General features: G+C 53.1%; 1 long non-coding RNA gene and 1 pseudogene across 1 annotated transcript in view; one reads left to right on the top strand and one right to left on the bottom strand.

Annotated features, from left to right (window-relative positions):
- Positions 1-4,378: 4,378 nt before the first annotated feature.
- On the top strand, positions 4,379-4,473 carry LOC116665161 (annotated as a pseudogene).
- Positions 4,474-6,797: 2,324 nt separating this feature from the next.
- Positions 6,798-15,999, bottom strand: part of LOC116664761 — a 48,718-nt gene continuing 39,516 nt past the window's right edge. Inside the window, exons 3-4 of the long non-coding RNA XR_004321173.1 lie at positions 8,145-8,335; positions 6,798-7,719 (exon numbers count right to left, since the gene is read on the bottom strand). This is a non-coding gene — a long non-coding RNA (uncharacterized LOC116664761). The remainder of the gene's footprint in view (positions 7,720-8,144; positions 8,336-15,999) is intronic.

The following is a 15,999-nucleotide window of genomic DNA, read 5'->3' as shown; positions in this document are numbered from 1 at the left end:
AGTGCACTAGGTCCAGATCCTTCACCAGCCCCAGCCCTGCTCCACCTGCTGCGTCCTCAGTCGGGGGCTGCTCTCCACCCACTGTTGTTTCAGTCCCGACACTCTGCGGTCTGTTGTTGCACACGAGTGACCTGAGGTTACTCAGATCGCCTCTAAAGACTTTCCTTTTATGTCTAATTGTATTCTGCGATAAATCAATTCGATTTTCCTCTATAGCTTCTCACATCAATTTTAAATCAGGGAACTCCAAAACTGCATGACCATGTCCACGTGTGCATTTTTTCCACCATCCATCCAATACGTTTTCTGACAAATTCACTCTGGTGACCGGGTGCCCTACGGCCAGCAGACCTGGACCCCCATTCTCTGCTATGACCCCTGCAGGGAAGGACCACACACCCTCCTTTACGAGTACGTGAGGCTGAATGCGGGGGCGCGACCTGCTTTGCCCGTGTCCGTTCCCTGAGGACAGGTTCATGACGAGAGGGGAGGGCTTCTTCCTGAAGCTGCCGCGTTCTACACTAACCAGAGAGACGGCAGCCGACTTCAGAAGCTGCGAGACAAAGCCTGCTTGCTCTGATGAACTCCAGGATGGGACCCAGCAGTCCGAGACCTCTGCAGGGAGAGCGAGCCTCCCCCATCCTCACCTCCGCGCCTCCGGCGGTGCTGGGGGGACCACAGGGCTCACTCTGCAGAGCACCTTCCCAGAATAATCCAGGAGCTCGGAGCACAGCTGGCAATGTGAGGCAGCTTTCAGCCCCACCACGCGAGCAGGTGCACTCTAAGTACACGCTAAATGGACATCTTGGCCCGGGAAATGGCACCGTCAGCAGTGGCGGCAGCATCCTTGATAATGAAGGACGATGGTACAAACGGAGCCGGAGGCCGGGAAGTTGAGCGAGTTGCCCTCGGGGCCTCCAGTCTCCTCTGTCTGCCGCGTCTGCATCCGTGTCCACGTCCTCGTTCTAAGGGTTCTCGGGCTTGTCCGCCTCTTCTTGCTGCTCTGATTGGAGGACAGTTTCCCTCATGCAAGGCGTGTCACTATGTCTTGGGTAATTAGTTATAATTATTTAAGGAATTTTCAGAAAATTCCAGCTTTTAGTGACTGAGAATCCTCCACATTCTCTCTGATAAAAACCAGTTTGTCAAAAGGTTTAGAACTCATGCCCCATGGGGTACAAAACAGCAGCCGACAGGAAGGAACCCAAAGGATTTTGGGCAACCAAGATCTGAATAACTGACAAAGGGCCGCTGGGAAGAATGACATTGTCTACTGGAGTGGAGCCTACAATATGATCATATTCTCATATATTTCTCAAGATCTTGAGATAATAACCAGATTCACAGACCTATACAGTTGGAGAGTAAAACCTCTGCTGAACAGGGCTACTGGGCAAAGAAACAGTCTAATTAGCAACACACACTGTTTACCCAGAATTAACAGGAAGAGTCTTTACTTCTCTCAGTGTCACTGCTCCGTGAGCAAGACTTGGTGAATGAATTTTAGACTTTCCTCAAAGATACTGCAGTGTGACTCAAGGTCATCGTTTCATAGCTCAGGGGTGACGGCCTCTAACTACATCATGGACGCTGAGTCCCTCGGGGGGCTCCGGGGCTGCAGGGGTAATGACTTAAGAAAGCAAAATATGTGTATTCGCTTCTTTGCTCTTTAATTCTAAAAGGGTACGTGGTGATAATCTTGTGCAGGAAAGCGGTAACCGCAGCTGGACGGGAGAAAATCCAAACGGCAAATGTTAACCACTGTATACAAAAACGGATAAAAAGCAAATTTCTTCTGTATAACACAGGGAACTACGTTCACTATCTTGTAATACCCTTTAATGAAAAAGAATATGAAAGTGAATACGTGCATATGCATGACGGGGACATTGTGCTGTGCACCAGAAACTGACACATTACTTTTTTTGGCTGAGGATTCATTTTAATCAAAAATCAACACATTATAACTGACTATACTTCAAAAAAAAAAAAGATTAAAAAAATTAGGTGGGAAAGAAAAAAAGGAAGGAACATTTCTCAGGTCTCTAGCCCTGTCCTTGGCAGGAATAGCCCCTCACAGGTCCCCAAAGATACCAGCTATGCCTTAGTTTAAATTCTCCAGAAAAAAAATCAACCACTGTCTGTGATAAGCTCAAGAATTATTATTAAAACAAATTATACAACCGCGGAAATTTAAAACTAACCCAACAGAAAGCAGTGATCAACTCCAGCGTAGCGGTCAAGGCGGCTCGCCCGCCTGTGTGCGAACCATGCTGCTCCGCTTTCCAGCCTGTGATCTGGGGAAACCGCCTGCACTTGGCTCAGCTACAGTTTCCCCAGCTGTAAAATAAGGAAAGTAACTGTACTTAACACACAAGTTCCTTCTGATGCTCTGGTGACACCCTAGCACAGTGCTCTCAGGAAGTGCTCAGTGCCGACATTACTGCTCATCTTTTTTTGTTGTTGTTGTTTATTTTGGGGGGTGGTGGTAATTAGCTTTATTTATTTAAAGGGAGGTACTGGGGACTGAACCCAGGAGCTCACACGTGCTAGGCATGCGCTCCAGCCCTGAGTTCCACCCGCCCTCACTGTTCATCCTTTGCATCAAGGGGCGGTGCGTCCATGACGCTGTCTCCACGGAGACACAGGAAGAGGGGGACAGTCGTAACATTAGCTGGATTCCCGGTTGGCTGAACAGTGAAAATACTGCGAAGAGCACACGGACTTCAGCCTTTCCGGAGGAAGGCAGCGTGAGGCAGGATTCTGCTGCTGTGCCCTACTTCGGTACAACCGAGAGTTGGCTGCAAGAAGAAGCAGACGGCCTGCCCTGACTGAAGAAAACCCCTCCTGCAAGCTGGAGGGCCGGACTCTTCCACCGAAGGCACACGCAGGGAGGGGTGCGAGCGGCTGGCCCTGCGGTCCTTAAATGCTGATTCGACCCGGCAACTGGTGGAGAGAAGACGCCGCAGCCAGTTCGTCCTCAAATTCCAAATAAAATACACTTAACCAAACTGCAGATGGCACAGTTAGGAGCAGACGGTGACTCAAGCTTCAGCCACCTCCCCAAAGCCCGAGGTGGGTGCCTGAGAGCGGACCCCAAGTCCAGCTGGAGGAGAGGGGCCCTGCTCTTGGCTTTACACTCCGCTGCAGACCACTGGGAGCAGGAAGCCCGGCCTCGCCACAGACGGACGCAGACTCGAGCGTCTGGGTTGAATGGCGGTTCAAGGAGCTGCGCCTGCACTGCATTCCGCAGTGGATGCTGCTTAAACTACGCCCAATCAGCTGCCCGGGTGAGAGCTCAGAGGAAACCAGGGAGCAGCGCCCACACTCGAATTTGAGTACTTTATTTTATTGACTATCTGTTGCTGAACAACCAGGCAGGGCCCAGGAACACACGAGACGGAAGGAGTGCGATCGCCAGCCACCTCCCCTGCCACCCAGCACAAAGTTCTGTTAGCATGCAGCCGCGCCGAGTCCAGGCGGGCACTGTCACAACAGACTTCCCTGCCTCATCTTCGGAGCAATCTCAGGAGATGGCATTTTCACCTCTGTCCCACCAGTGAGAAAACACAAGCTCCTAACTAACCAAAACGCTAACGTTGGTGCCCAACCTCACGCAGCTAGTAAATGGCCAGCCCCACGTCTGACTCCAAATCCCAGCTGTTACCATTGTAAAATACCCATAGCGAGTAAGAATGGCTGGAGGAAACTGGGAAGAGGACACCTGGGGGATGCACAGTCACGCTGACCTTCTCTAGAATCCCCAGCTGCCTTCCGTGCAGCCCCAAGAGAAAGCACTAGAACGACTGAGCGAAGTAAAAGAAGGCACGCTTTGGTGCAAGATGAGAAATACAGCGTACGAGAGTGAGTCATGAAGTCAGCGACTCCATCGCCACCTGGTCAGTGCCACGGGAGGTGGGGACACAGACACGGCTGCTTGCGGAAGGCCTCAGACAAGTGGTCCTGTGTCACGGGGGACGCTGACCGTCTGGCTTGGAGATCATCCCACTCTCCTGATTTACCCCAAATTTCAGACTCTAAGGAACAGTGTCTTTTCACCTGCATTAGGCCAGCTCATGGCCCTGAATCTAACAGGCACGTAGTCAGGTCATTCTGAAATTAACAAATAAACTGGATGCTGGGACATAAGACATTAGTTATCCACAGGGACTGTTCACACGTTCATAAAGGAAGAGATTTTTTGTGCAATGTTATTTTATAGATTTTTTTAAAAGAGCAATGGTAGTCATAGCATTTCTTTTTTTTTTTTTTGTCAAGTCATGCTTTTCCTTTCAACTATGTTCTCATGCCTGAAATTCTCTGAGGGACCTCCTCCTTTGAGTTAACCACTGCCATTGTTTATTAAAATATATGTTGGGTGCTCATTTCCACAGCACGTTTACTAAAACTGGAATAAAGATACGGCCCCTGCATAAGGAGGGCATGCAAATTCCTGAAGACTTCCATATTTTTTCGTTCGAGATTCGCAGACACACACCACTATGTGTAAAACAGATGAACAGCAAGGTCCTCATCAACAGCACAGGGAACTGTATTCAATACTCTGTAACAGCCTACAACAGAAAGGAATCTGGGAAGGATTGTGTACACATACGTGTGTGTATAACAAAATCCCTATCCTGTACACCAGAAACTAACACAACATTGTAACCCAGCTAGACTCCAATTTAAAATAAAAGGAAAGTCGACCCTCACCCGGCCCCCAGGCTGCCTTCCGGCCCGCAAGGCAGGGCAGACACAGCCCGCCTCCCCATGCCGACCACGGGCCTTTTCCTGTTCTCAGGGTGCCTGGTGGACAAGAGACAGGCGGAAGGTGGGCAGCCTGGAGGTGCAAACGCCTTGCCGTGTGGGGAAGGTAGACTGCATTTCACACCAGGATGCTCAGAAGCCTCACGCAGACTCTCCAACATCCCAGCATCGTGGGCAAACTGGGAAAAGGACCCAGATGAAAAAGTCACCCTGGGGGCAGTTCCGGTTACTAGGAAACCTCTCCAAGCCAGAATGGTGCAAAGCAAAAGAGCAGTTACCTGAGGACCGGTCTTGCTCACGGTGCACAGAATAAATGGAGGTGAAGCACAGGGGCGCACAGTCAGTCACGGCGGCAGGGCTGGGGGGCTGAGATGCCGCGGGCGGTCCCGGGGAAGGGAGGGGCTTGGCGGGGCCCCTCCCCCTGCTGGGGGGGGCTGCCCCTGTAACGCTCCATGAAAGACATGCTGAGCTGAATGAGATTTTCGCTTTTTGCCTCTTTTTTGGTAAAAGTGAAAGTCCTCTTCAGATTTCTCATGGGGAGTGAAAACGGGTCCTGATGCAGGTCTTCCATAAAAGCGAAGTAGCGTAAAGCGAACTTTGGAAAAGCAGGGGATACCTGCACATGCCCAGAACTGGGGTGTGATTCAGGCTACATCAACACACAGGGAAACCCCGTCCCACGCAGGGAGGAGGTACCGCTGCAAAACCCAGACAGCAGGAGAGACTGGGGACGTGGTGCTGCACCGGTGAGCCGTCACCCTACCACAGTTCTCGGAAAACGAACCAGTCCCGATGGCCAGAGCTGGAGAAATACGCAGCCCCCCGACCCCCGCCCGAGCGGGCTTTGGGGAACGCCCAGGAATCGGGAGGTGGGGACAGGTGCAGGGAAGGGGGCCCACGGGGCCGTAACCGGCAGGGCTGAATCTGCCCGTTTCCACCTCCTGCCCCGACGGGGGCTGGGGAGACCCGCACGGCTGAACCTGCAAGGAGAAACCCCAACCCGGAGTGGGAGGTGACAGGCTCGCTCAGGCACCCGCTACCCCACGGACTAGCAACTGCAGCTGCAGGGCCAGGAAGAGGAGCACAGTGGAAACCCGATGAGTGCCTGTTCATTTAACTTAATTTGAAAAGCTACACTTGTGCGACCCTCCCTACAGGAGCCCAGGTAAACGGGAAGAATTTCTGCTTTACAAAATGCCTCTTTCAGTGTTTCCTTGAAGTAACTTCTGAGCGTCAGTAAGTGTCTGCCGTCACTTGTTAATTACTTGACAACGGGCTCAGGCAGAGATTTTTACTGTGTTGGTAGCTGAGGCTGATTGAAAATCGATCAGAAATTAGGGTAGGATTTCCTGCTGGGAGACAATTACATAAGTCAATAAAGAAATGGGTTTAGAGTTGGAAGATTCCATTTTCAGGCAACTTTTATGATGACATCATTTCCATGAAGTCAACACTTGAGTCATAAAATAGGATCTAAAAATAGAAAAGGCCTAACTGAGCGTGCAGCACTGTCAGGATTTCACACGCGTCTCCTCAGGCAGGAGCAGGAACAAGGCTGCTTCTTCAGGGAACAAAATCAGCACCAAATGCCGCAGCGGAAGACACCCGACTCGTAGCCCCGCAACCCTTCCTGCAGCCCGGCACCCCTGCCCCACCGGACAACAGGCTCCCACAAGGAAAGCCCAGGGTGCAGGATGCCTAGGGCGGGGAAGCCAGGCACCACCTGGGCCCGCGGCAGGGACTTCGTCTTGCGGGGCTCAGGTGGGCACCGCCCTGCCTCGGCCTCCTCCTGGCAAAGCGGCGGGAAGGAGGGGTACCCACGTGTGAGCTCAGCTCTCCTGCCCAACCACAACTCCACCTCCGTCCGGGATTCCCGGATAAATCGGGGGCAGCCAGAGAGGCCAGCAGCCACGTGCTCACGATGTCCCCGACGTGGGAGGCACTGCGCTACCACCATGATGAAATCAAGGATGCCATATGGTTTAATTTAATGTGCTTTTATAAGGATTTTATCTATTGAAGGCGTACGACATAGTGATTTGATGTCCATGTACACAGTGGAATGACTACTGCTGTCGAGCTAATGAATCTAGTTCCCTTTTCTGTCCGTGTGTGATGGGGGCACCTGGAACGCACTCTCTCAGCCGACGTCCAGGGCTCAGCACAGCATCACTCAGCCCAGTCCCCACGCCCCGCATTAGACCTCTAGACTCACTCGTCCTGCAGGACCGCCGCCTCGTGCCCTCGGGCTGTATCCCTCCCACCCCGCCATAACCGCCTGCTACTACTCTCTGCTTCTACGTACTTGACTCTTTCCAATTCCACGTATAAGCAGTTCTCTCCTTTCTCTGCCTGGCTCGTTTCACAGCGGCCTCCAGGTTCGTGCACCTTGTCGCAAACGGCAGGCTCTCCTATCGAAAAGCTGACGGGTACTCCACTCCATAGACGTGTCAGTGTCAGTGGAACAGTCTCCAGCATCTGTACATATACACTGTCATATTTCACTTCTAGCCTTTTGTGGAAGTAAATCATGTCTTCCTTTTAATTAAACATTGGTAATTCGGAGTAGCTGGCAACAGCAAGGAGTTCATTCTGTAAACGAGTCTGTACTGACCAGGTGTGGGTCACTGCTGGTCTGTAACGTGCCCCAAAGGCAGCGTCACTTTCCAGACACCTTGATGAAGACTAACGTTTTCCATCATTTGGTGCAAACACAATTTCTTTATCCCTTCACCTGCTGACGGGCAGACCCAGAGGTTGTCTCCGTATCTCGAGTGTCATGAACAAAGTCGTAGTGAGCGAGGCAAGGCAGGGGTCTGAGGCACTGGTTTCATTTCCGTTGGGCACACGCCCAGAAGAGAGGTTGCGGGACCGAAGACCACACTAATTTACACCTCCACCAACGGCCCACGGCGAGGCCCTTCTGTCCACGTCCTCACCAACATTTACCTTTTTAAAAACAAAAGCCGTCCCAACAGGTGTGAGTGGTTTTGGTTTGCGTTTCCCTGACGACTATGCCCACAAAGGTAATTCACAATATAAATCAGCCTTATCCCAGGAAACGCCCAGACTGTGAGCACTCGGGGTCAAGGACAAAAGCATGAGGCTGGGGTTACTGGAGGAGGGGTCACCCAGACTGTGAGCACTCGGGGTCAAGGACAAAAGCATGAGGCTGGGGTCACTGGAGGAGGGGTCTGAAGGCTCGGCTGGAGATTCGCCTCCAAGGACGGGCAGGAGATGAGCAGCACAGGGGCTGGCAGGCGAGCACAGATGCAGAAAACCCGCGACAGTCAAGTCGGGGGGTCCGCCATCTCTAATTGCGTGCGTTTCAGAGACGGTAGCTACGCTGGTCTCAAAACCTAGGAAGTACTTACTGGAGTAACATTTCATCTCCTGTGAATTCTGCTGCCGAGTCCCCAGGACAAGTGCTCTTGAACAGAGAAGCGAGACCAGACGAGGGGCATCCGGGGAAGAGGAGTCCCTGACCGTCCACGGAGCAGGCGCATGGCCCCAGGGAACCGGGCGTGGGCGGAGCCACAACTGCCGCCAAGTGGTCCAGCAGGTCCTGAGCCGGAGGAAGGAACAGACAAGGGGTCAGTGGCCAGCAGGGTCAGGCCGTCACACAGGCACATCGCTGCGTGATCTTACTGCTGAGGGGGTGTCAGCAAGAGAAGCGGCGTAGCAGCTGCAGGGATGTGGACAGGCGTCGGGAGAAGAAGCCGTCGCGGGGTTACAGTGAGACCACCCTCTGCACTGCCGGTGAGAAGCGCGGACGCTGCTGGCCGTCCCGCGGCATCCTGACCGCCCACAGCGCGGAGGACGGGGAGCAGCCCTGCCCCCTGAGGACGAGGTGGGAAGTGCGGGGCTAGGGTTAGGTCTAGGGGTACACGATCGCTTCGCACGGTCATCCCCCAACCTCACAGGCAGACGCACACGCAGACTCGCTGTCGGATGCTGGGTGTTGGTTTGGTTTACGTGTGTTCTCCTGGCTTCAGGGCAAAACTTGGTTTTGGTGGAAAAATGAAGTTTGACCACATGTGGGAAGCATGTGTCATTGTTTCAATGACATGATTTGAAAAGAAAGTCAATTCTTCTTGATTAAAATAGGTGGAAATAGAGAAAGGACCACTCCAAACATCACAACGGCTCATTTCCAATCAATAGCGGGCCTCTGGCAGGAACTTGTGTGCAGACAACTTGGGTCTCCTCAGTGGGGCTCTCTTCCTGCTACCAGCCACTGGGGAAATGAGGTCGGATGAAGACGGGGCGTTCCGTGGAGCCCGCCTGCAAGGGTGACAAGGTCACAAAGGAAAGGCCCCAGCCTCAGGATGCAAATTCCTAAAGCGTTTTTCCGGGTCTTCCTTCGTCCAGCTGGAGCAGCCTCCTGTCCCATTGACTCCTGAGGACAAGGGAGCCCTGCCTGCGACCTCTCCCAGCACCACAACCACAGCCACATGGGCTGCCCGGCCCCAGCCTGGCCTCGGACCCTCGGACGGAGACGTGAGCGTCCTCCTCCCCCCTAGCCACCCAGACCTCCCGGTGAGGGACGGGTCCGCCTCCTTCAGACAGAGAGGACCGTCCCCCGGCCGCTGCTTCCTGCATAACCGGCTCCAGCCTCTTGAGGTGCGACCCGTGGGTCAGAACCGCTGACCCACACACCCACCAAGGCCAGGGACCCCTGGCCCGCCCCTCAGCCAGCCGCACACAGCTCAGGTGTCCTCAAACAACTCTGGCTGGTGAATCACCTGCTTACTCATAGTTTTCCCCCAATTCTTTGAATCAGCTCAGGCATTATTAAGAGGCCCCTCAGTAACCCACTAATCTAGTTGAACCACCAGAGTCAGACAAAAAAGCAACAAGCAAAAATGTTTCCAGAGGCAGTCCCAAAATACCGCTCCACTGACCCGCCTCTCCTGCTCCACTTCGCTTCCCGAAAGACAGCTCCTGAAAGGAAGGCAGAGCCCAAGTGCCTTTGCATCAGAGCAAACAGCGGTGCCGATTTTCCCCTTAAACTTACGTGGCTGCATTATTCATTAGCTACCTAAGCACGCCACAGACACTGTAAGCGCCTGCTCTGTTCCCAGGCATTATTCCCTGCGTTCAGCCCAGGAGCCACGAGGGGGAAGGGAACTCCCTCACGGGTGGCAGTTTCTAACAGCAAGTCATCCCTGGGAACATCCGCGCTCCTCGGGAGGTACGTGGGTGCCTTCTGTTGTGCTGCTATTTGAGGAATCACATCAGGAAACATCTGGTCTCAGGACCCACAGCCGAGTGGGGTCAGGAGTCAGCAGCAGCAGGGAGAGCCAATCCGCAGTCTCCCCGGCGGCCGGCCCGCGGCCCGGCTGCGAGAAATCCCAGCTTCTCCTGCAGTCAGTCTCGTGGAGTCTGAGTAACACCTGTCCCCTTGCTCACATCTGGGCAGGACGGTCCAGGAAGGTGGTCCATCCAGGGCTTCGCCCAAGGGCGTCCCCGAAGATCCCAGGGAAACAGCTCCGAACTCGGAGCCCAGAGGCCAGCTTCCCACCCTGCCACGCCCCATCCCCTGCTCCTCCAGGGTTTCCTTGCTGAAAAATAAGGATAAAAATGCCTGTCTTGGGGTGGTTGTGAGACTCAGATTAAATAATAGCTGCAAAAGTGCTTGTGTGAACCAAGAAGCAGCACTCAGGCGTGAGTTGTGAGGGCCTGGCGCTGGCACTGCAGTAAGATGTTTGCAAGCGCCCCAGCCCGGATCCGCACACCGGGGGAGCAGAGCAGCTCAGGAAAGGCCCAGGAGGGATTTAAGACGCAGAGGCAGCCCAGCGCGAGCTGGGCTTTGTTTGGGTCACTGGGCTGCGGGGAGATGGGTGGGACCCAGGTTTTCTGTCACACATGTCGGAGTCGCCGTCGGCAAGTTAAGCGTATCAACTTCATCATCGACAGTCAGGAAAGCGGATGAGCGCTGGACAGCGCACCGAGCGGGCCTGCAGCCTCGGGGCCTGCAGAGCGTGGCTCCCGCCCACACGCCGGCCCCGGGGGCTGTGTTCAGACATGGAATCACACACCCAGAGAGTAAGTGTCTGCTGAGCCGTCTGCGGGTACTTCCCAGAGAATTTTACAACTACACGTGTGAATGGGCCCCCATGCGTGCAAATTCAGTGCAGACCAACGAAATCAATCTCATTCAGGTCACCTCGCCCAGATGTGTCACTGGCCACCTCAGACCCCGTCCCCACCCCACAAGACACCCTGCAAAGCGCCAAGTTACTGGAGAACATGGTTACCCCAGTTACCCCAGTTACCAGTTACCAGCCCCAGGTCAGCAACTGCTTCTCTCTCGCTGAGCTCGCTGACATTTCTGGAGTGTACAAACGACAGAGCTGGAGGAGCCCAGTGCACCCCATCTCACCAGCCCCCCACCTCTGATGGGAGGAAACTGCGGGACCCACCCAGAGACCAGACGGCCTCACCGGGCACACCAGATGCACACACTGTTCCACAGTCACTGTCGCCACCAACCAGGGGTCTGCCGCACGCCACCAGCTTTCACTCCTGCCCCACCCACTCCTTCACGGCACGGCCAGGCCAGCCGCGGTGTCCCCCCTCCTCTCACAGACGCACGCCCTCTCAGTGCGAGGACCACATCAATTTCTCAACTCCCTTGGCTTTGCCAAGAGTCCTGGGCACATGGCTGGTGACCATGAAACAAGTGCATGATTGAACTGAATCGGTCTTCTTGTCTGCACTGGGTTTCTCTCCTGACTTTCTACACAGTCTCAGTGAGGTGCCCAGATTTCCCCCTGAGAGGACCCGCCCTCCTCCCTGGGCAGCCACAGCGAATTGGGTGAGTGGGGGCCCTGGGGCAGCCTGCCCGCCCTAGTTCCATCGTCACAAGTCACTCTGTCTGGTGGGTATTTTCCCAAGTCACAGGTGAGGAAGCTGAAGCACAGAGAGATGAAGAAACGTGCCCAAGGCCACCAGGCAGACAGTGGTGGGGTGAGGACCAAACCATGGACCCCGTCAAACACCAGCTCTGGCCTGTGAACAGGTCAGGTATCGATCGAACTGACCGCAGATGAGGCCAAACTCCTCCCCGTCAACTGATTCTGGATGAAGCAGTGGACTGCAGAGCAGGTAGGGAAGTCCGTTCATTAGGGCCAGAGGTCCTGGTGGGGAGAGCAGTGGGGGTCTTGGCTCTGGCCGCACATTGACCAAGATGGGATCTCTCCAGACCTCCCTGACAGTCTGCGGAATGAGATGTACGGGTGGGGCAACGGCCAGGAACCAGGTGGATGCTCACGTCTTAGGAAACCGCAGGTGTGAGCAGCTCAAGTCCACCCTGTCCCGTGACCAAGGACCTCACGTCCTCTGTACCGAGAAACAGGTTGCGTGACAAATAGGGTGTTGGTTCCCAGAGAAGGAAGCTCTCAAGTGGACAGATCCCATCCCACAGCCCCAGGGAGCCAGAGAACCACGGGGCCCAATCAGCACGGGGTGCACAGGCGGGACGGGAGGGTGGCCACAGCCTGTCTGCTTCCGCCTTGGTGATGCTCGCATGGGATGGGGTCCTCCACTCCCGGCAGCCACCCCTTCACCTGACACATGCGCCTGGGAGGGCACCGTGGCCTCGGAAGGTGCCCGTGTGGTGGTCCGAGTCTCCAGAAGGAGAGGCGGGAAGACAGGGCGGTGGGGGTGGTACTCAGTGCAGCATCCCGACCCCGTGGGCACCCCTCTGGCGAGGAGCTGCTGCGTTTCTGTCCCCTCCGGGGACACTGGGCAGTCCAAGCCCCTGGCTGCAGGGCCCAGCGGAAGTTCTCACAGCCAGAGGTCCGCTCCCAGTGGCGACTGTGCAACCTCCCTTGGCCGCTCACAGGGAGGAGGGGCAGGCCCTTCACCAAACCCGCACGCAGTCCTGCACGTGCTCTGGGTTCCAGCAAGAGGGTCAGAGTGGAAGGGGCCGCCACGGCCGTCAGCCCCGTTTCTTCGTTTCACAGAGAGGTCAGAAGAGAACTACTTGCCCAATGTCACACGTCCGTCAGCGTCAAGGTCTGAATGAAACTCGAAGCCTCCCAATTTCCACGACTGCCCCTCGTGACTTAACCACAATCACTGCCTGACACACCCCTTGGCGGGGGGCACCCCCATGTTACAAGTGGAGAAATGGATTCCTGAGCACAATGAAGACACGTGCGTAAAGTGCTCCCCAAGTGTGACATGATACCAATGACTCCAAAGTAAAGAACGTGTTTATTGGCACCAACAAGATGAAAGCCACAAGGTCAGGTCATGGACACAGCCTCCCACAGGCAGGGCTGCAACCCAGCCCCAGGTAGAGAGCTGAACCGCCCAGGACAGCCCCCCAATGGGTGATTTACTCGTATTCCTGGAAATTCATGGAGCCTCATCCGCTTCCCAGCAACATGTCACAACAGGGATGTGATGGTGGAAATAGAAGTACACGAAGAATATCATCTGAAGGGAACCTTCGTACACTATTGGTGGAAATGCAGTTGGTGCAGCCATTAGGGAAAACAATAAGAAGATTTCTTACAAAACTGAAAACAGAGTTACTATATGATCCAGCAATTCCACTCCTGGGCATATATCCAGAGGGAACTCTAATTCAAAAAGACGCATGCTCCCCAATGTTCACAGCAGCACTGTTTATAGTAGTCAAGACACGGAAGCAACCTAAATGTCCATCAACAGAGGACTGGATAAAGAAGCTGTGGTATATTTATACAATGGAATACTACTCAGCCATAAAAAAGAATAAAATAATACCATTTGCAGCTACATGGATGGACCTGGAGATTGTCCTACTAAGTGAAGTCAGACAGAAAGAGAAAGAAAAATACCATATGATATTGCTTATATGTGGAACCTAAAAAAAAAAAAGACATAAATGAACTTATTTCCAAAACAGAAGCAGACTCACAGACACAGAAAACAGTCTTATGTTTACCAGGGGGGAAGGTGGTGGGGAAGGATAAATCAGGTGTTTGAGATTTGCAGACATGAACTTGTATATATAAAACAGATAAACCACAAGGTCCTACTGTACAGCACAGGGACTATATTCAATACCTTGTTGTGACCTACAATGAAAAAGAACATGAAAAGGAGTGTATGTGTGTATGTATGACTGAAACCTGGTGCTGCGCACCAGAAATTGACACACTGTAAACTGACTATACTTCAACTAAAACATAAAAAAAAATTTTTGTTTTTAAAGAATATTCCCTGCCGACGAGTGGCCTGTACTTGTAACAGGGACAGAGCAGGCATGTGGCAGTCACACGCTCAGATAAACTAAGTGTTAAAACAGGCGGCCAGTTAGGAACAGGACAGGTGGGTGCTGGTTGTGGGCCTTGAGTAGATCCAGTGACCTTTTGCAGGCCTCAATCACTTCATGGATAAAATTATAGTTTTAATTCCTTAGCAATATCACTCCTGGGTCTTAGGTTCTCTGTCCTCAGTGGTCCCAGGGGAAACCTCACCGATGAGGTGCGACTTGGGAGTTAAACACAAGGAGAAGAGAAGCAACTTGCAAAACCCTAGGTCTTAAATCCATTTTTACCAACGTCAGGCATCTTTTCCCAGAACAAGACAAGGAAATCTCTAAGAATCTTACTGTTTTTTCTCAAAAAAAATAATCCTATCGTGAGTCTTGCACGAGGCATGTCAGAGAACAACTCGCGATGGCCAAGCAGAGTCAGCAGGCAGGGGGGCCGGGGTGTCTGAGGGGCCAGAGCTGTTAGGTGGTCATTTCAATCGCCCAGCTCAGTTCTCTCCCCTCCAGCTTAATCTTCCATTGCAATTTATCCGTTAGGCAAAGATCGGCTCAGCTCTTGGAAAAACAACCCCACACTTGTGTAGGAGACGCTGCCAAGAGGGGAAAGTTTTAGAGAGAAGAGTCATAACGCATTAAGGATGGAAAGGGTATTTTAGGGAAGGTGACTCCTCCTTTCTTAGGAACGATACTTCACAGAGAATCATCGCCGTTTCCCCTGCCAAAAGCTTAAAGCCTCATCTCTGCTTTCACTTTTACAGCAATTATTAATCTACTACCACTCAAGTTTCCATCCTTCTCAAACCGCCAATACTGCAACCCGCACAGCCCTGACATCAATCATGGACACACTGGAGTGATTCCGGGAACGCGCACACAGTGCAGACCGCTACACATCTGCAATAATTAAACACAATTAGGCACAGACTGCATCAGCACAACACTGTTGGTCAGTAGGCAACCCTGCCTCCTGCTGGCCCCTTGCAATACCCTCCAGCGTGTCAATCAGTTAATAAAATGACAGTCCCTGAGCCCACTCTCTGTGCAGCCTTGTTTCAGGTGTTGTGTAGAATACATTAGGAAAGACACTTGAGTCTATCATTTTGAAAAGGAGGCAAGACTTCCAAATCAAAAGAATTTGAAGTTCAATGTCCTACACAGGAAATGTGAAAAAGAAGAGTTTAGAATCCAGCTGAAGTAGTTGAAAGACTTGGAGGAGGGTGGAAAGTGCCTGAGATTTCAGCTGATCCTGGGAAGACATGTAAAATGTGCCTCACATAAGGGACATGCAGGGACATTTCATGCAGTGGGGGTCAGCGTGCATGCAGGCAGTGGGGCAGGGAGGGGACGTGAGGAGCACGGAACAGGGGCCGAGGGGTCATGATAAAGCGGAGCCCATGATGCAGGTGAGGGTGCATCTTCACCGATGAGCTGGGACCCAGGAGTCACACAGAAGGAGGAAATAGACATAACAATCCTCGCAAAACCACAGGCTTTGAATCCACTTAGAGCTTACGGAAGGCACCTGGAGGACCCTGTGTGCCCTGCTCAAAGGGACAGAGACAGTGGAAGACACAGCCCCTGCTCTGGATGAATCAAGACGCTGGCAGTTGTGTGTCTGCTGTGTCTCCTTTGTCCATCACCTGCGGATGGACACTGGGTGTTTCTGTCTTGGCTACAGGGAACAGTGCTGCAGTGAATGCAGCTGTGGCACCTCTGGGCATCCTGCCTTCTTTTCCTCTGGACACACACACAGGAGCGTGCCTGCTGGACCACAGGAAGTTTTACTCAACTCTTGCCTAAGTCCGACAACCTCCAGCTGATCATTACCTGCCAACTGTTGGAACTTTTTGTTCATGAGCTCTTATAGTTTGGATTTGTGCTCTTGTTTTATGGAGGTAAACGGCTCGATCGGCTTTAAATTTCATGATGACCAATTTGGTCATGACTGTCATTGACCT

This window comes from Camelus ferus, chromosome 7 (genome assembly GCF_009834535.1).
Source record: "Camelus ferus isolate YT-003-E chromosome 7, BCGSAC_Cfer_1.0, whole genome shotgun sequence".
NCBI classification, from domain to species: domain Eukaryota; kingdom Metazoa; phylum Chordata; class Mammalia; order Artiodactyla; family Camelidae; genus Camelus; species Camelus ferus.
Note: the sequence above shows the minus strand (reverse complement) of the source record. Positions and strands in the feature narration are given on the sequence as shown.